This window comes from Ambystoma mexicanum, chromosome 2q (assembly GCF_040938575.1).
Source record: "Ambystoma mexicanum isolate Mex_15411 chromosome 2q, UKY_AmexF1_1, whole genome shotgun sequence".
In the NCBI taxonomy this organism is placed as follows: domain Eukaryota; kingdom Metazoa; phylum Chordata; class Amphibia; order Caudata; family Ambystomatidae; genus Ambystoma; species Ambystoma mexicanum.
Genome location: NC_090924.1, coordinates 127,046,227 through 127,061,745, shown reverse-complemented (window position 1 = coordinate 127,061,745; position 15,519 = coordinate 127,046,227). Strand labels below are relative to the sequence as shown.

At 47.4% G+C, this 15,519-nt stretch overlaps 11 non-coding genes across 11 annotated transcripts; all 11 read right to left on the bottom strand.

The window, feature by feature from the left end:
* Positions 1-215: 215 nt before the first annotated feature.
* Positions 216-288, bottom strand: TRNAV-CAC (transfer RNA valine (anticodon CAC)). The gene has a single exon. It is a non-coding gene; the product is annotated as a tRNA-Val (tRNA).
* A 420-nt stretch (positions 289-708) lies between these two features.
* On the bottom strand, positions 709-780 carry TRNAP-UGG (transfer RNA proline (anticodon UGG)). The gene has a single exon. It is a non-coding gene; the product is annotated as a tRNA-Pro (tRNA).
* A 1,329-nt stretch (positions 781-2,109) lies between these two features.
* Positions 2,110-2,182, bottom strand: TRNAV-CAC (transfer RNA valine (anticodon CAC)). The gene has a single exon. It is a non-coding gene; the product is annotated as a tRNA-Val (tRNA).
* A 420-nt stretch (positions 2,183-2,602) lies between these two features.
* On the bottom strand, positions 2,603-2,674 carry TRNAP-UGG (transfer RNA proline (anticodon UGG)). The gene has a single exon. It is a non-coding gene; the product is annotated as a tRNA-Pro (tRNA).
* Positions 2,675-4,482: 1,808 nt separating this feature from the next.
* TRNAP-UGG (transfer RNA proline (anticodon UGG)) lies at positions 4,483-4,554 on the bottom strand. Its single transcript has one exon. It is a non-coding gene; the product is annotated as a tRNA-Pro (tRNA).
* A 1,818-nt stretch (positions 4,555-6,372) lies between these two features.
* On the bottom strand, positions 6,373-6,444 carry TRNAP-UGG (transfer RNA proline (anticodon UGG)). The gene has a single exon. It is a non-coding gene; the product is annotated as a tRNA-Pro (tRNA).
* A 1,811-nt stretch (positions 6,445-8,255) lies between these two features.
* Positions 8,256-8,327, bottom strand: TRNAP-UGG (transfer RNA proline (anticodon UGG)). Its single transcript has one exon. It is a non-coding gene; the product is annotated as a tRNA-Pro (tRNA).
* A 1,808-nt stretch (positions 8,328-10,135) lies between these two features.
* TRNAP-UGG (transfer RNA proline (anticodon UGG)) lies at positions 10,136-10,207 on the bottom strand. Its single transcript has one exon. It is a non-coding gene; the product is annotated as a tRNA-Pro (tRNA).
* A 1,818-nt stretch (positions 10,208-12,025) lies between these two features.
* Positions 12,026-12,097, bottom strand: TRNAP-UGG (transfer RNA proline (anticodon UGG)). The gene has a single exon. It is a non-coding gene; the product is annotated as a tRNA-Pro (tRNA).
* A 1,811-nt stretch (positions 12,098-13,908) lies between these two features.
* Positions 13,909-13,980, bottom strand: TRNAS-UGA (transfer RNA serine (anticodon UGA)). The gene has a single exon. It is a non-coding gene; the product is annotated as a tRNA-Ser (tRNA).
* A 1,315-nt stretch (positions 13,981-15,295) lies between these two features.
* On the bottom strand, positions 15,296-15,368 carry TRNAV-CAC (transfer RNA valine (anticodon CAC)). Its single transcript has one exon. It is a non-coding gene; the product is annotated as a tRNA-Val (tRNA).
* Between the last annotated feature and the right edge of the window lie 151 nt (positions 15,369-15,519).

Sequence of the window (15,519 nt, the reverse complement as noted above, 5' to 3'; positions counted from 1 at the left end):
TGCTCTGCAACATTACATACACAAAATGCAAGCGCGTGCATTTTTTTATTGGCCCCATATACAGAATACATGTGAGGATGCTTGCCTTCCCAGTGTATTTCTCAAGCTCTTGAGAGCATATGCTATTTCCATGAGAACGCAAATAAGTTCATACTTTACATTTGTGTGTGACAAAAGGGGAAAAAAACTATTTTGTGTAAAATGCCAGCAGAGAGTGTTTCTGCCCGGTCTCGAACCGGGGACCTTTCGCGTGTGAGGCGAACGTGATAACCACTACACTACAGAAACAGCTGCTTGCTCACCTTTGTAGGGACTGGGAGAACAGGTGCAAAGGGCAGTGCAAGTGGACCTGCTTAAAGACTAATCAAATGCCTTGCGCCTGAAGCTCACACAATCCAGCCTAAAACATACGTCCTATCAAGCATGCGCACATATACAAGTATGCCAGCTGAGGGCCTATGCAGCGTACAGAGGGAAGGACATATTTCCACTTTGAGATCGGACGGCCAAAACTCACAAGCAAATCAAGGAATGTTACTGAGAGCTAACAGAGAACACAAAGTGCTTGTCGCAAGGACATGGCACGCAAAGAGGTTCAGGAAGTGAATTGTTCATCGACTACTGCTTACCGAGAAAACCAGAGAGTCTGTCCAATGAAAATAACATTGAAAAAACAAAAAAAAGGAGCTCAAGTTAACCACCTTGATTGGGCTCGTCCGGGATTTGAACCCGGGACCTCTCGCACCCAAAGCGAGAATCATACCCCTAGACCAACGAGCCACGGTCCTTTGAGCATTTGACGGAATTGTCCTCAGCGTTTGCACCCCCCTTAGGATTCGAGGCCAAGAATGCCTTTTCCTGAAGTTTGTTCCTGCCGCTGAAAGCCTTGTCGGTGTATGAGCCAAATGAATGCCCCAGTCGGCACGCTCTGACTGTCTTCACAGGTCTCCTCCTCATCCCGAAGGTTGGTGGCCCATTGACATCAGGGTGGAAGGTGCTTGCGATACACTGTTCCTTCCTTCCTTCCTTCCTTCCTTCCTTTATTCCTCTTATGCTGTTTATGTAATAAGAGGGGACGATACACAGAAGAGAGAAAGTGGCCCAACACACTAGACTAGCAGTCTTCTGATCAATCTGCAGCTGGCAAGGTGGGGGAGAGCCTTTATTTTGCACCTGCTGGGATCTGCATTGGCAGAAGCTCTGAGGGCTGGGCCTTTCCTTTTGCCTGTAAAAACAAAAAGCAGCCCTCCTCCCTCCAGCCCTGAGAGCATGGGCGTGACACTGGAAAAAGCAGCATCTCCCCTTTGGTAAAGATGACCATTGCACAGCTGCTCACTCAGAGCTCGATCGTGCTCGATCAGGCTCGATCAGGCGAGATATATTTAGGTCACCAGCAAAGTCTGTTCTCTTTTCTTGCGTAGGGTGAGCATTCACAGAGCCCAGCTTCGTTGACAAGAGTGCAAAAGGTGTATACTAAAAGCTTTCTGCTTTACTTGAGCGCCATGGCCGTTATTATATTTTGGCTGCTCCAAGCAATCTCTGTCCAGCCGATGCAAATTTCCAGCTCAAATTTTCCCAGCACTCAAAAAGTCCCTCCTCCCGCCAGCTCTGCTTTCAGGAAGTTCAGCAGAAGCAGTCCAACTTCTGTTCCCACTTCAGAGGAAAAGCTTTCTCGGGCCAGAGAAAGCCAGGGAATCACTGTACCGGCAAGTGCATTTCTTACAACTGGTAATCCCTCAGAACACAGAAATGAAGAAGCTGTATATGAAAATGTATTATTTCTTTGGTACACTAACCTATGTAACTAATATGGACCATTTCAGAGGACGGAGCGGACCCAACTGTGATCCCAGAGACCCAAATACCCAGCAGTAGGGAAAATAAATCCTCTCTGTGCTCTGCAACATTACATACACAAAATGCAAGCGCGTGCATTTTTTTATTGGCCCCATATACAGAATACATGTGAGGATGCTTGCCTTCCCAGTGTATTTCTCAAGCTCTTGAGAGCATATGCTATTTCCATGGGAACGCAAATAAGTTCATACTTTACATTTGTGTGTGACAAAAGGGGAAAAAAACTATTTTGTGTAAAATGCCAGCAGAGAGTGTTTCTGCCCGGTCTCGAACCGGGGACCTTTCGCGTGTGAGGCGAACGTGATAACCACTACACTACAGAAACAGCTGCTTGCTCACCTTTGTAGGGACTGGGAGAACAGGTGCAAAGGGCAGTGCAAGTGGACCTGCTTAAAGACTAATCAAATGCCTTGCGCCTGAAGCTCACACAATCCAGCCTAAAACATACGTCCTATCAAGCATGCGCACATATACAAGTATGCCAGCTGAGGGCCTATGCAGCGTACAGAGGGAAGGACATATTTCCACTTTGAGATCGGACGGCCAAAACTCACAAGCAAATCAAGGAATGTTACTGAGAGCTAACAGAGAACACAAAGTGCTTGTCGCAAGGACATGGCATGCAAAGAGGTTCAGGAAGTGAATTGTTCATCGACTACTGCTTACCGAGAAAACCAGAGAGTCTGTCCAATGAAAATAACATTGAAAAAACAAAAAAAAGGAGCTCAAGTTAACCACCTTGATTGGGCTCGTCCGGGATTTGAACCCGGGACCTCTCGCACCCAAAGCGAGAATCATACCCCTAGACCAACGAGCCACGGTCCTTTGAGCATTTGACGGAATTGTCCTCAGCGTTTGCACCCCCCTTAGGATTCGAGGCCAAGAATGCCTATTCCTGAAGTTTGTTCCTGCCGCTGAAAGCCTTGTCGGTGTATGAGCCAAATGAATGCCCCAGTCGGCACGCTCTGACTGTCTTCACAGGTCTCCTCCTCATCCCGAAGGTTGGTGGCCCATTGACATCAGGGTGGAAGGTGCTTGCGATACACTGTTCCTTCCTTCCTTCCTTCCTTCCTTTATTCCTCTTATGCTGTTTATGTAATAAGAGGGGACGATACACAGAAGAGAGAAAGTGGCCCAACACACTAGACTAGCAGTCTTCTGATCAATCTGCAGCTGGCAAGGTGGGGGAGAGCCTTTATTTTGCACCTGCTGGGATCTGCATTGGCAGAAGCTCTGAGGGCTGGGCCTTTCCTTTTGCCTGTAAAAACAAAAAGCAGCCCTCCTCCCTCCAGCCCTGAGAGCATGGGCGTGACACTGGAAAAAGCAGCATCTCCCCTTTGGTAAAGATGACCATTGCACAGCTGCTCACTCAGAGCTCGATCGTGCTCGATCAGGCGAGATATATTTAGGTCACCAGCAAAGTCTGTTCTCTTTTCTTGCGTAGGGTGAGCATTCACAGAGCCCAGCTTCGTTGACAAGAGTGCAAAAGGTGTATACTAAAAGCTTTCTGCTTTACTTGAGCGCCATGGCCGTTATTATATTTTGGCTGCTCCAAGCAATCTCTGTCCAGCCGATGCAAATTTCCAGCTCAAATTTTCCCAGCACTCAAAAAGTCCCTCCTCCCTCCAGCTCTGCTTTCAGGAAGTTCAGCAGAAGCAGTCCAACTTCTGTTCCCACTTCAGAGGAAAAGCTTTCTCGGGCCAGAGAAAGCCAGGGAATCACTGTACCGGCAAGTGCATTTCTTACAACTGGTAATCACTCAGAACACAGAAATGAAGAAGCTGTATATGAAAATGTATTATTTCTTTGGTACACTAACCTATGTAACTAATATGGACCATTTCAGAGGACGGAGCGGACCCAACTGTGATCCCAGAGACCCAAATACCCAGCAGTAGGGAAAATAAATCCTCTCTGTGCTCTGCAACATTACATACACAAAATGCAAGCGCGTGCATTTTTTTATGGGCCCCAAATACAGAATACATGTGAGGATGCTTGCCTTCCCAGTGTATTTCTCAAGCTCTTGAGAGCATATGCTATTTCCATGAGAACGCAAATAAGTTCATACTTTACATTTGTGTGTGACAAAAGGGGAAAAAAACTATTTTGTGTAAAATGCCAGCAGAGAGTGTTTCTGCCCGGTCTCGAACCGGGGACCTTTCGCGTGTGAGGCGACCGTGATAACCACTACACTACAGAAACAGCTGCTTGCTCATCTTTGTAGGGACTGGGAGAACAGGTGCAAAGGGCAGTGCAAGTGGACCTGCTTAAAGACTAATCAAATGCCTTGCGCCTGAAGCTCACACAATCCAGCCTAAAACATACGTCCTATCAAGCATGCGCACATATACAAGTATGCCAGCTGAGGGCCTATGCAGCGTACAGAGGGAAGGACATATTTCCACTTTGAGATCGGACGGCCAAAACTCACAAGCAAATCAAGGAATGTTACTGAGAGCTAACAGAGAACACAAAGTGCTTGTCGCAAGGACATGGCACGCAAAGAGGTTCAGGAAGTGAATTGTTCATCGACTACTGCTTACCGAGAAAACCAGAGAGTCTGTCCAATGAAAATAACATTGAAAAAACAAAAAAAAGGAGCTCAAGTTAACCACCTTGATTGGGCTCGTCCGGGATTTGAACCCGGGACCTCTCGCACCCAAAGCGAGAATCATACCCCTAGACCAACGAGCCACGGTCCTTTGAGCATTTGACGGAATTGTCCTCAGCGTTTGCACCCCCCTTAGGATTCGAGGCCAAGAATGCCTTTTCCTGAAGTTTGTTCCTGCCGCTGAAAGCCTTGTCGGTGTATGAGCCAAATGAATGCCCCAGTCGGCACGCTCTGACTGTCTTCACAGGTCTCCTCCTCATCCCGAAGGTTGGTGGCCCATTGACATCAGGGTGGAAGGTGCTTGCGATACACTGTTCCTTCCTTCCTTCCTTCCTTCCTTTATTCCTCTTATGCTGTTTATGTAATAAGAGGGGACGATACACAGAAGAGAGAAAGTGGCCCAACACACTAGACTAGCAGTCTTCTGATCAATCTGCAGCTGGCAAGGTGGGGGAGAGCCTTTATTTTGCACCTGCTGGGATCTGCATTGGCAGAAGCTCTGAGGGCTGGGCCTTTCCTTTTGCCTGTAAAAACAAAAAGCAGCCCTCCTCCCTCCAGCCCTGAGAGCATGGGCGTGACACTGGAAAAAGCAGCATCTCCCCTTTGGTAAAGATGACCATTGCACAGCTGCTCACTCAGAGCTCGATCGTGCTCGATCAGGCTCGATCAGGCGAGATATATTTAGGTCACCAGCAAAGTCTGTTCTCTTTTCTTGCGTAGGGTGAGCATTCACAGAGCCCAGCTTCGTTGACAAGAGTGCAAAAGGTGTATACTAAAAGCTTTCTGCTTTACTTGAGCGCCATGCCCGTTATTATATTTTGGCTGCTCCAAGCAATCTCTGTCCAGCCGATGCAAATTTCCAGCTCAAATTTTCCCAGCACTCAAAAAGTCCCTCCTCCCGCCAGCTCTGCTTTCAGGAAGTTCAGCAGAAGCAGTCCAACTTCTGTTCCCACTTCAGAGGAAAAGCTTTCTCGGGCCAGAGAAAGCCAGGGAATCACTGTACCGGCAAGTGCATTTCTTACAACTGGTAATCCCTCAGAACACAGAAATGAAGAAGCTGTATATGAAAATGTATTATTTCTTTGGTACACTAACCTATGTAACTAATATGGACCATTTCAGAGGACGGAGCGGACCCAACTGTGATCCCAGAGACCCAAATACCCAGCAGTAGGGAAAATAAATCCTCTCTGTGCTCTGCAACATTACATACACAAAATGCAAGCGCGTGCATTTTTTTATTGGCCCCATATACAGAATACATGTGAGGATGCTTGCCTTCCCAGTGTATTTCTCAAGCTCTTGAGAGCATATGCTATTTCCATGGGAACGCAAATAAGTTCATACTTTACATTTGTGTGTGACAAAAGGGGAAAAAAACTATTTTGTGTAAAATGCCAGCAGAGAGTGTTTCTGCCCGGTCTCGAACCGGGGACCTTTCGCGTGTGAGGCAAACGTGATAACCACTACACTATAGAAACAGCTGCTTGCTCACCTTTGTAGGGACTGGGAGAACAGGTGCAAAGGGCAGTGCAAGTGGACCTGCTTAAAGACTAATCAAATGCCTTGCGCCTGAAGCTCACACAATCCAGCCTAAAACATACGTCCTATCAAGCATGCGCACATATACAAGTATGCCAGCTGAGGGCCTATGCAGCGTACAGAGGGAAGGACATATTTCCACTTTGAGATCGGACGGCCAAAACTCACAAGCAAATCAAGGAATGTTACTGAGAGCTAACAGAGAACACAAAGTGCTTGTCGCAAGGACATGGCACGCAAAGAGGTTCAGGAAGTGAATTGTTCATCGACTACTGCTTACCGAGAAAACCAGAGAGTCTGTCCAATGAAAATAACATTGAAAAAACAAAAAAAAGGAGCTCAAGTTAACCACCTTGATTGGGCTCGTCCGGGATTTGAACCCGGGACCTCTCGCACCCAAAGCGAGAATCATACCCCTAGACCAACGAGCCACGGTCCTTTGAGCATTTGACGGAATTGTCCTCAGCGTTTGCACCCCCCTTAGGATTCGAGGCCAAGAATGCCTTTTCCTGAAGTTTGTTCCTGCCGCTGAAAGCCTTGTCGGTGTATGAGCCAAATGAATGCCCCAGTCGGCACGCTCTGACTGTCTTCACAGGTCTCCTCCTCATCCCGAAGGTTGGTGGCCCATTGACATCAGGGTGGAAGGTGCTTGCGATACACTGTTCCTTCCTTCCTTCCTTCCTTCCTTTATTCCTCTTATGCTGTTTATGTAATAAGAGGGGACGATACACAGAAGAGAGAAAGTGGCCCAACACACTAGACTAGCAGTCTTCTGATCAATCTGCAGCTGGCAAGGTGGGGGAGAGCCTTTATTTTGCACCTGCTGGGATCTGCATTGGCAGAAGCTCTGAGGGCTGGGCCTTTCCTTTTGCCTGTAAAAACAAAAAGCAGCCCTCCTCCCTCCAGCCCTGAGAGCATGGGCGTGACACTGGAAAAAGCAGCATCTCCCCTTTGGTAAAGATGACCATTGCACAGCTGCTCACTCAGAGCTCGATCGTGCTCGATCAGGCTCGATCAGGCGAGATATATTTAGGTCACCAGCAAAGTCTGTTCTCTTTTCTTGCGTAGGGTGAGCATTCACAGAGCCCAGCTTCGTTGACAAGAGTGCAAAAGGTGTATACTAAAAGCTTTCTGCTTTACTTGAGCGCCATGGCCGTTATTATATTTTGGCTGCTCCAAGCAATCTCTGTCCAGCCGATGCAAATTTCCAGCTCAAATTTTCCCAGCACTCAAAAAGTCCCTCCTCCCGCCAGCTCTGCTTTCAGGAAGTTCAGCAGAAGCAGTCCAACTTCTGTTCCCACTTCAGAGGAAAAGCTTTCTCGGGCCAGAGAAAGCCAGGGAATCACTGTACCGGCAAGTGCATTTCTTACAACTGGTAATCCCTCAGAACACAGAAATGAAGAAGCTGTATATGAAAATGTATTATTTCTTTGGTACACTAACCTATGTAACTAATATGGACCATTTCAGAGGACGGAGCGGACCCAACTGTGATCCCAGAGACCCAAATACCCAGCAGTAGGGAAAATAAATCCTCTCTGTGCTCTGCAACATTACATACACAAAATGCAAGCGCGTGCATTTTTTTATTGGCCCCATATACAGAATACATGTGAGGATGCTTGCCTTCCCAGTGTATTTCTCAAGCTCTTGAGAGCATATGCTATTTCCATGGGAACGCAAATAAGTTCATACTTTACATTTGTGTGTGACAAAAGGGGAAAAAAACTATTTTGTGTAAAATGCCAGCAGAGAGTGTTTCTGCCCGGTCTCGAACCGGGGACCTTTCGCGTGTGCGTGATAACCACTACACTACAGAAACAGCTGCTTGCTCACCTTTGTAGGGACTGGGAGAACAGGTGCAAAGGGCAGTGCAAGTGGACCTGCTTAAAGACTAATCAAATGCCTTGCGCCTGAAGCTCACACAATCCAGCCTAAAACATACGTCCTATCAAGCATGCGCACATATACAAGTATGCCAGCTGAGGGCCTATGCAGCGTACAGAGGGAAGGACATATTTCCACTTTGAGATCGGACGGCCAAAACTCACAAGCAAATCAAGGAATGTTACTGAGAGCTAACAGAGAACACAAAGTGCTTGTCGCAAGGACATGGCACGCAAAGAGGTTCAGGAAGTGAATTGTTCATCGACTACTGCTTACCGAGAAAACCAGAGAGTCTGTCCAATGAAAATAACATTGAAAAAACAAAAAAAAGGAGCTCAAGTTAACCACCTTGATTGGGCTCGTCCGGGATTTGAACCCGGGACCTCTCGCACCCAAAGCGAGAATCATACCCCTAGACCAACGAGCCACGGTCCTTTGAGCATTTGACGGAATTGTCCTCAGCGTTTGCACCCCCCTTAGGATTCGAGGCCAAGAATGCCTATTCCTGAAGTTTGTTCCTGCCGCTGAAAGCCTTGTCGGTGTATGAGCCAAATGAATGCCCCAGTCGGCACGCTCTGACTGTCTTCACAGGTCTCCTCCTCATCCCGAAGGTTGGTGGCCCATTGACATCAGGGTGGAAGGTGCTTGCGATACACTGTTCCTTCCTTCCTTCCTTCCTTCCTTTATTCCTCTTATGCTGTTTATGTAATAAGAGGGGACGATACACAGAAGAGAGAAAGTGGCCCAACACACTAGACTAGCAGTCTTCTGATCAATCTGCAGCTGGCAAGGTGGGGGAGAGCCTTTATTTTGCACCTGCTGGGATCTGCATTGGCAGAAGCTCTGAGGGCTGGGCCTTTCCTTTTGCCTGTAAAAACAAAAAGCAGCCCTCCTCCCTCCAGCCCTGAGAGCATGGGCGTGACACTGGAAAAAGCAGCATCTCCCCTTTGGTAAAGATGACCATTGCACAGCTGCTCACTCAGAGCTCGATCGTGCTCGATCAGGCGAGATATATTTAGGTCACCAGCAAAGTCTGTTCTCTTTTCTTGCGTAGGGTGAGCATTCACAGAGCCCAGCTTCGTTGACAAGAGTGCAAAAGGTGTATACTAAAAGCTTTCTGCTTTACTTGAGCGCCATGGCCGTTATTATATTTTGGCTGCTCCAAGCAATCTCTGTCCAGCCGATGCAAATTTCCAGCTCAAATTTTCCCAGCACTCAAAAAGTCCCTCCTCCCTCCAGCTCTGCTTTCAGGAAGTTCAGCAGAAGCAGTCCAACTTCTGTTCCCACTTCAGAGGAAAAGCTTTCTCGGGCCAGAGAAAGCCAGGGAATCACTGTACCGGCAAGTGCATTTCTTACAACTGGTAATCACTCAGAACACAGAAATGAAGAAGCTGTATATGAAAATGTATTATTTCTTTGGTACACTAACCTATGTAACTAATATGGACCATTTCAGAGGACGGAGCGGACCCAACTGTGATCCCAGAGACCCAAATACCCAGCAGTAGGGAAAATAAATCCTCTCTGTGCTCTGCAACATTACATACACAAAATGCAAGCGCGTGCATTTTTTTATGGGCCCCAAATACAGAATACATGTGAGGATGCTTGCCTTCCCAGTGTATTTCTCAAGCTCTTGAGAGCATATGCTATTTCCATGAGAACGCAAATAAGTTCATACTTTACATTTGTGTGTGACAAAAGGGGAAAAAAACTATTTTGTGTAAAATGCCAGCAGAGAGTGTTTCTGCCCGGTCTCGAACCGGGGACCTTTCGCGTGTGAGGCGACCGTGATAACCACTACACTACAGAAACAGCTGCTTGCTCATCTTTGTAGGGACTGGGAGAACAGGTGCAAAGGGCAGTGCAAGTGGACCTGCTTAAAGACTAATCAAATGCCTTGCGCCTGAAGCTCACACAATCCAGCCTAAAACATACGTCCTATCAAGCATGCGCACATATACAAGTATGCCAGCTGAGGGCCTATGCAGCGTACAGAGGGAAGGACATATTTCCACTTTGAGATCGGACGGCCAAAACTCACAAGCAAATCAAGGAATGTTACTGAGAGCTAACAGAGAACACAAAGTGCTTGTCGCAAGGACATGGCACGCAAAGAGGTTCAGGAAGTGAATTGTTCATCGACTACTGCTTACCGAGAAAACCAGAGAGTCTGTCCAATGAAAATAACATTGAAAAAACAAAAAAAAGGAGCTCAAGTTAACCACCTTGATTGGGCTCGTCCGGGATTTGAACCCGGGACCTCTCGCACCCAAAGCGAGAATCATACCCCTAGACCAACGAGCCACGGTCCTTTGAGCATTTGACGGAATTGTCCTCAGCGTTTGCACCCCCCTTAGGATTCGAGGCCAAGAATGCCTTTTCCTGAAGTTTGTTCCTGTCGCTGAAAGCCTTGTCGGTGTATGAGCCAAATGAATGCCCCAGTCGGCACGCTCTGACTGTCTTCACAGGTCTCCTCCTCATCCCGAAGGTTGGTGGCCCATTGACATCAGGGTGGAAGGTGCTTGCGATACACTGTTCCTTCCTTCCTTCCTTCCTTCCTTTATTCCTCTTATGCTGTTTATGTAATAAGAGGGGACGATACACAGAAGAGAGAAAGTGGCCCAACACACTAGACTAGCAGTCTTCTGATCAATCTGCAGCTGGCAAGGTGGGGGAGAGCCTTTATTTTGCACCTGCTGGGATCTGCATTGGCAGAAGCTCTGAGGGCTGGGCCTTTCCTTTTGCCTGTAAAAACAAAAAGCAGCCCTCCTCCCTCCAGCCCTGAGAGCATGGGCGTGACACTGGAAAAAGCAGCATCTCCCCTTTGGTAAAGATGACCATTGCACAGCTGCTCACTCAGAGCTCGATCGTGCTCGATCAGGCTCGATCAGGCGAGATATATTTAGGTCACCAGCAAAGTCTGTTCTCTTTTCTTGCGTAGGGTGAGCATTCACAGAGCCCAGCTTCGTTGACAAGAGTGCAAAAGGTGTATACTAAAAGCTTTCTGCTTTACTTGAGCGCCATGCCCGTTATTATATTTTGGCTGCTCCAAGCAATCTCTGTCCAGCCGATGCAAATTTCCAGCTCAAATTTTCCCAGCACTCAAAAAGTCCCTCCTCCCGCCAGCTCTGCTTTCAGGAAGTTCAGCAGAAGCAGTCCAACTTCTGTTCCCACTTCAGAGGAAAAGCTTTCTCGGGCCAGAGAAAGCCAGGGAATCACTGTACCGGCAAGTGCATTTCTTACAACTGGTAATCCCTCAGAACACAGAAATGAAGAAGCTGTATATGAAAATGTATTATTTCTTTGGTACACTAACCTATGTAACTAATATGGACCATTTCAGAGGACGGAGCGGACCCAACTGTGATCCCAGAGACCCAAATACCCAGCAGTAGGGAAAATAAATCCTCTCTGTGCTCTGCAACATTACATACACAAAATGCAAGCGCGTGCATTTTTTTATTGGCCCCATATACAGAATACATGTGAGGATGCTTGCCTTCCCAGTGTATTTCTCAAGCTCTTGAGAGCATATGCTATTTCCATGGGAACGCAAATAAGTTCATACTTTACATTTGTGTGTGACAAAAGGGGAAAAAAACTATTTTGTGTAAAATGCCAGCAGAGAGTGTTTCTGCCCGGTCTCGAACCGGGGACCTTTCGCGTGTGAGGCAAACGTGATAACCACTACACTATAGAAACAGCTGCTTGCTCACCTTTGTAGGGACTGGGAGAACAGGTGCAAAGGGCAGTGCAAGTGGACCTGCTTAAAGACTAATCAAATGCCTTGCGCCTGAAGCTCACACAATCCAGCCTAAAACATACGTCCTATCAAGCATGCGCACATATACAAGTATGCCAGCTGAGGGCCTATGCAGCGTACAGAGGGAAGGACATATTTCCACTTTGAGATCGGACGGCCAAAACTCACAAGCAAATCAAGGAATGTTACTGAGAGCTAACAGAGAACACAAAGTGCTTGTCGCAAGGACATGGCACGCAAAGAGGTTCAGGAAGTGAATTGTTCATCGACTACTGCTTACCGAGAAAACCAGAGAGTCTGTCCAATGAAAATAACATTGAAAAAACAAAAAAAAGGAGCTCAAGTTAACCACCTTGATTGGGCTCGTCCGGGATTTGAACCCGGGACCTCTCGCACCCAAAGCGAGAATCATACCCCTAGACCAACGAGCCACGGTCCTTTGAGCATTTGACGGAATTGTCCTCAGCGTTTGCACCCCCCTTAGGATTCGAGGCCAAGAATGCCTTTTCCTGAAGTTTGTTCCTGCCGCTGAAAGCCTTGTCGGTGTATGAGCCAAATGAATGCCCCAGTCGGCACGCTCTGACTGTCTTCACAGGTCTCCTCCTCATCCCGAAGGTTGGTGGCCCATTGACATCAGGGTGGAAGGTGCTTGCGATACACTGTTCCTTCCTTCCTTCCTTCCTTCCTTTATTCCTCTTATGCTGTTTATGTAATAAGAGGGGACGATACACAGAAGAGAGAAAGTGGCCCAACACACTAGACTAGCAGTCTTCTGATCAATCTGCAGCTGGCAAGGTGGGGGAGAGCCTTTATTTTGCACCTGCTGGGATCTGCATTGGCAGAAGCTCTGAGGGCTGGGCCTTTCCTTTTGCCTGTAAAAACAAAAAGCAGCCCTCCTCCCTCCAGCCCTGAGAGCATGGGCGTGACACTGGAAAAAGCAGCATCTCCCCTTTGGTAAAGATGACCATTGCACAGCTGCTCACTCAGAGCTCGATCGTGCTCGATCAGGCTCGATCAGGCGAGATATATTTAGGTCACCAGCAAAGTCTGTTCTCTTTTCTTGCGTAGGGTGAGCATTCACAGAGCCCAGCTTCGTTGACAAGAGTGCAAAAGGTGTATACTAAAAGCTTTCTGCTTTACTTGAGCGCCATGGCCGTTATTATATTTTGGCTGCTCCAAGCAATCTCTGTCCAGCCGATGCAAATTTCCAGCTCAAATTTTCCCAGCACTCAAAAAGTCCCTCCTCCCGCCAGCTCTGCTTTCAGGAAGTTCAGCAGAAGCAGTCCAACTTCTGTTCCCACTTCAGAGGAAAAGCTTTCTCGGGCCAGAGAAAGCCAGGGAATCACTGTACCGGCAAGTGCATTTCTTACAACTGGTAATCCCTCAGAACACAGAAATGAAGAAGCTGTATATGAAAATGTATTATTTCTTTGGTACACTAACCTATGTAACTAATATGGACCATTTCAGAGGACGGAGCGGACCCAACTGTGATCCCAGAGACCCAAATACCCAGCAGTAGGGAAAATAAATCCTCTCTGTGCTCTGCAACATTACATACACAAAATGCAAGCGCGTGCATTTTTTTATTGGCCCCATATACAGAATACATGTGAGGATGCTTGCCTTCCCAGTGTATTTCTCAAGCTCTTGAGAGCATATGCTATTTCCATGGGAACGCAAATAAGTTCATACTTTACATTTGTGTGTGACAAAAGGGGAAAAAAACTATTTTGTGTAAAATGCCAGCAGAGAGTGTTTCTGCCCGGTCTCGAACCGGGGACCTTTCGCGTGTGCGTGATAACCACTACACTACAGAAACAGCTGCTTGCTCACCTTTGTAGGGACTGGGAGAACAGGTGCAAAGGGCAGTGCAAGTGGACCTGCTTAAAGACTAATCAAATGCCTTGCGCCTGAAGCTCACACAATCCAGCCTAAAACATACGTCCTATCAAGCATGCGCACATATACAAGTATGCCAGCTGAGGGCCTATGCAGCGTACAGAGGGAAGGACATATTTCCACTTTGAGATCGGACGGCCAAAACTCACAAGCAAATCAAGGAATGTTACTGAGAGCTAACAGAGAACACAAAGTGCTTGTCGCAAGGACATGGCACGCAAAGAGGTTCAGGAAGTGAATTGTTCATCGACTACTGCTTACCGAGAAAACCAGAGAGTCTGTCCAATGAAAATAACATTGAAAAAACAAAAAAAAGGAGCTCAAGTTAACCACCTTGATTGGGCTCGTCCGGGATTTGAACCCGGGACCTCTCGCACTCAAAGCGAGAATCATACCCCTAGACCAACGAGCCACGGTCCTTTGAGCATTTGACGGAATTGTCCTCAGCGTTTGCACCCCCCTTAGGATTCGAGGCCAAGAATGCCTATTCCTGAAGTTTGTTCCTGCCGCTGAAAGCCTTGTCGGTGTATGAGCCAAATGAATGCCCCAGTCGGCACGCTCTGACTGTCTTCACAGGTCTCCTCCTCATCCCGAAGGTTGGTGGCCCATTGACATCAGGGTGGAAGGTGCTTGCGATACACTGTTCCTTCCTTCCTTCCTTCCTTCCTTTATTCCTCTTATGCTGTTTATGTAATAAGAGGGGACGATACACAGAAGAGAGAAAGTGGCCCAACACACTAGACTAGCAGTCTTCTGATCAATCTGCAGCTGGCAAGGTGGGGGAGAGCCTTTATTTTGCACCTGCTGGGATCTGCATTGGCAGAAGCTCTGAGGGCTGGGCCTTTCCTTTTGCCTGTAAAAACAAAAAGCAGCCCTCCTCCCTCCAGCCCTGAGAGCATGGGCGTGACACTGGAAAAAGCAGCATCTCCCCTTTGGTAAAGATGACCATTGCACAGCTGCTCACTCAGAGCTCGATCGTGCTCGATCAGGCGAGATATATTTAGGTCACCAGCAAAGTCTGTTCTCTTTTCTTGCGTAGGGTGAGCATTCACAGAGCCCAGCTTCGTTGACAAGAGTGCAAAAGGTGTATACTAAAAGCTTTCTGCTTTACTTGAGCGCCATGGCCGTTATTATATTTTGGCTGCTCCAAGCAATCTCTGTCCAGCCGATGCAAATTTCCAGCTCAAATTTTCCCAGCACTCAAAAAGTCCCTCCTCCCGCCAGCTCTGCTTTCAGGAAGTTCAGCAGAAGCAGTCCAACTTCTGTTCCCACTTCAGAGGAAAAGCTTTCTCGGGCCAGAGAAAGCCAGGGAATCACTGTACTGGCAAGTGCATTTCTTACAACTGGTAATCCCTCAGAACACAGAAATGAAGAAGCTGTATATGAAAATGTATTATTTCTTTGGTACACTAACCTATGTAACTAATATGGACCATTTCAGAGGACGGAGCGGACCCAACTGTGATCCCAGAGACCCAAATACCCAGCAGTAGGGAAAATAAATCCTCTCTGTGCTCTGCAACATTACATACACAAAATGCAAGCGCGTGCATTTTTTTATTGGCCCCATATACAGAATACATGTGAGGATGCTTGCCTTCCCAGTGTATTTCTCAAGCTCTTGAGAGCATATGCTATTTCCATGAGAAAGCAAATAAGTTCATACTTTACATTTGTGTGTGACAAAAGGGGAAAAAAACTATTTTGTGTAAAATGCCAGCAGAGAGTGTTTCTGCCCGGTCTCGAACCGGGGACCTTTCGCGTGTGAGGCGAACGTGATAACCACTACACTACAGAAACAGCTGCTTGCTCACCTTTGTAGGGACTGGGAGAACAGGTGCAAAGGGCAGTGCAAGTGGACCTGCTTAAAGACTAATCAAATGCCTTGCGCCTGAAGCTCACACAATCCAGCCTAAAACATACGTCTTATCAAGCATGCGCACATATACAA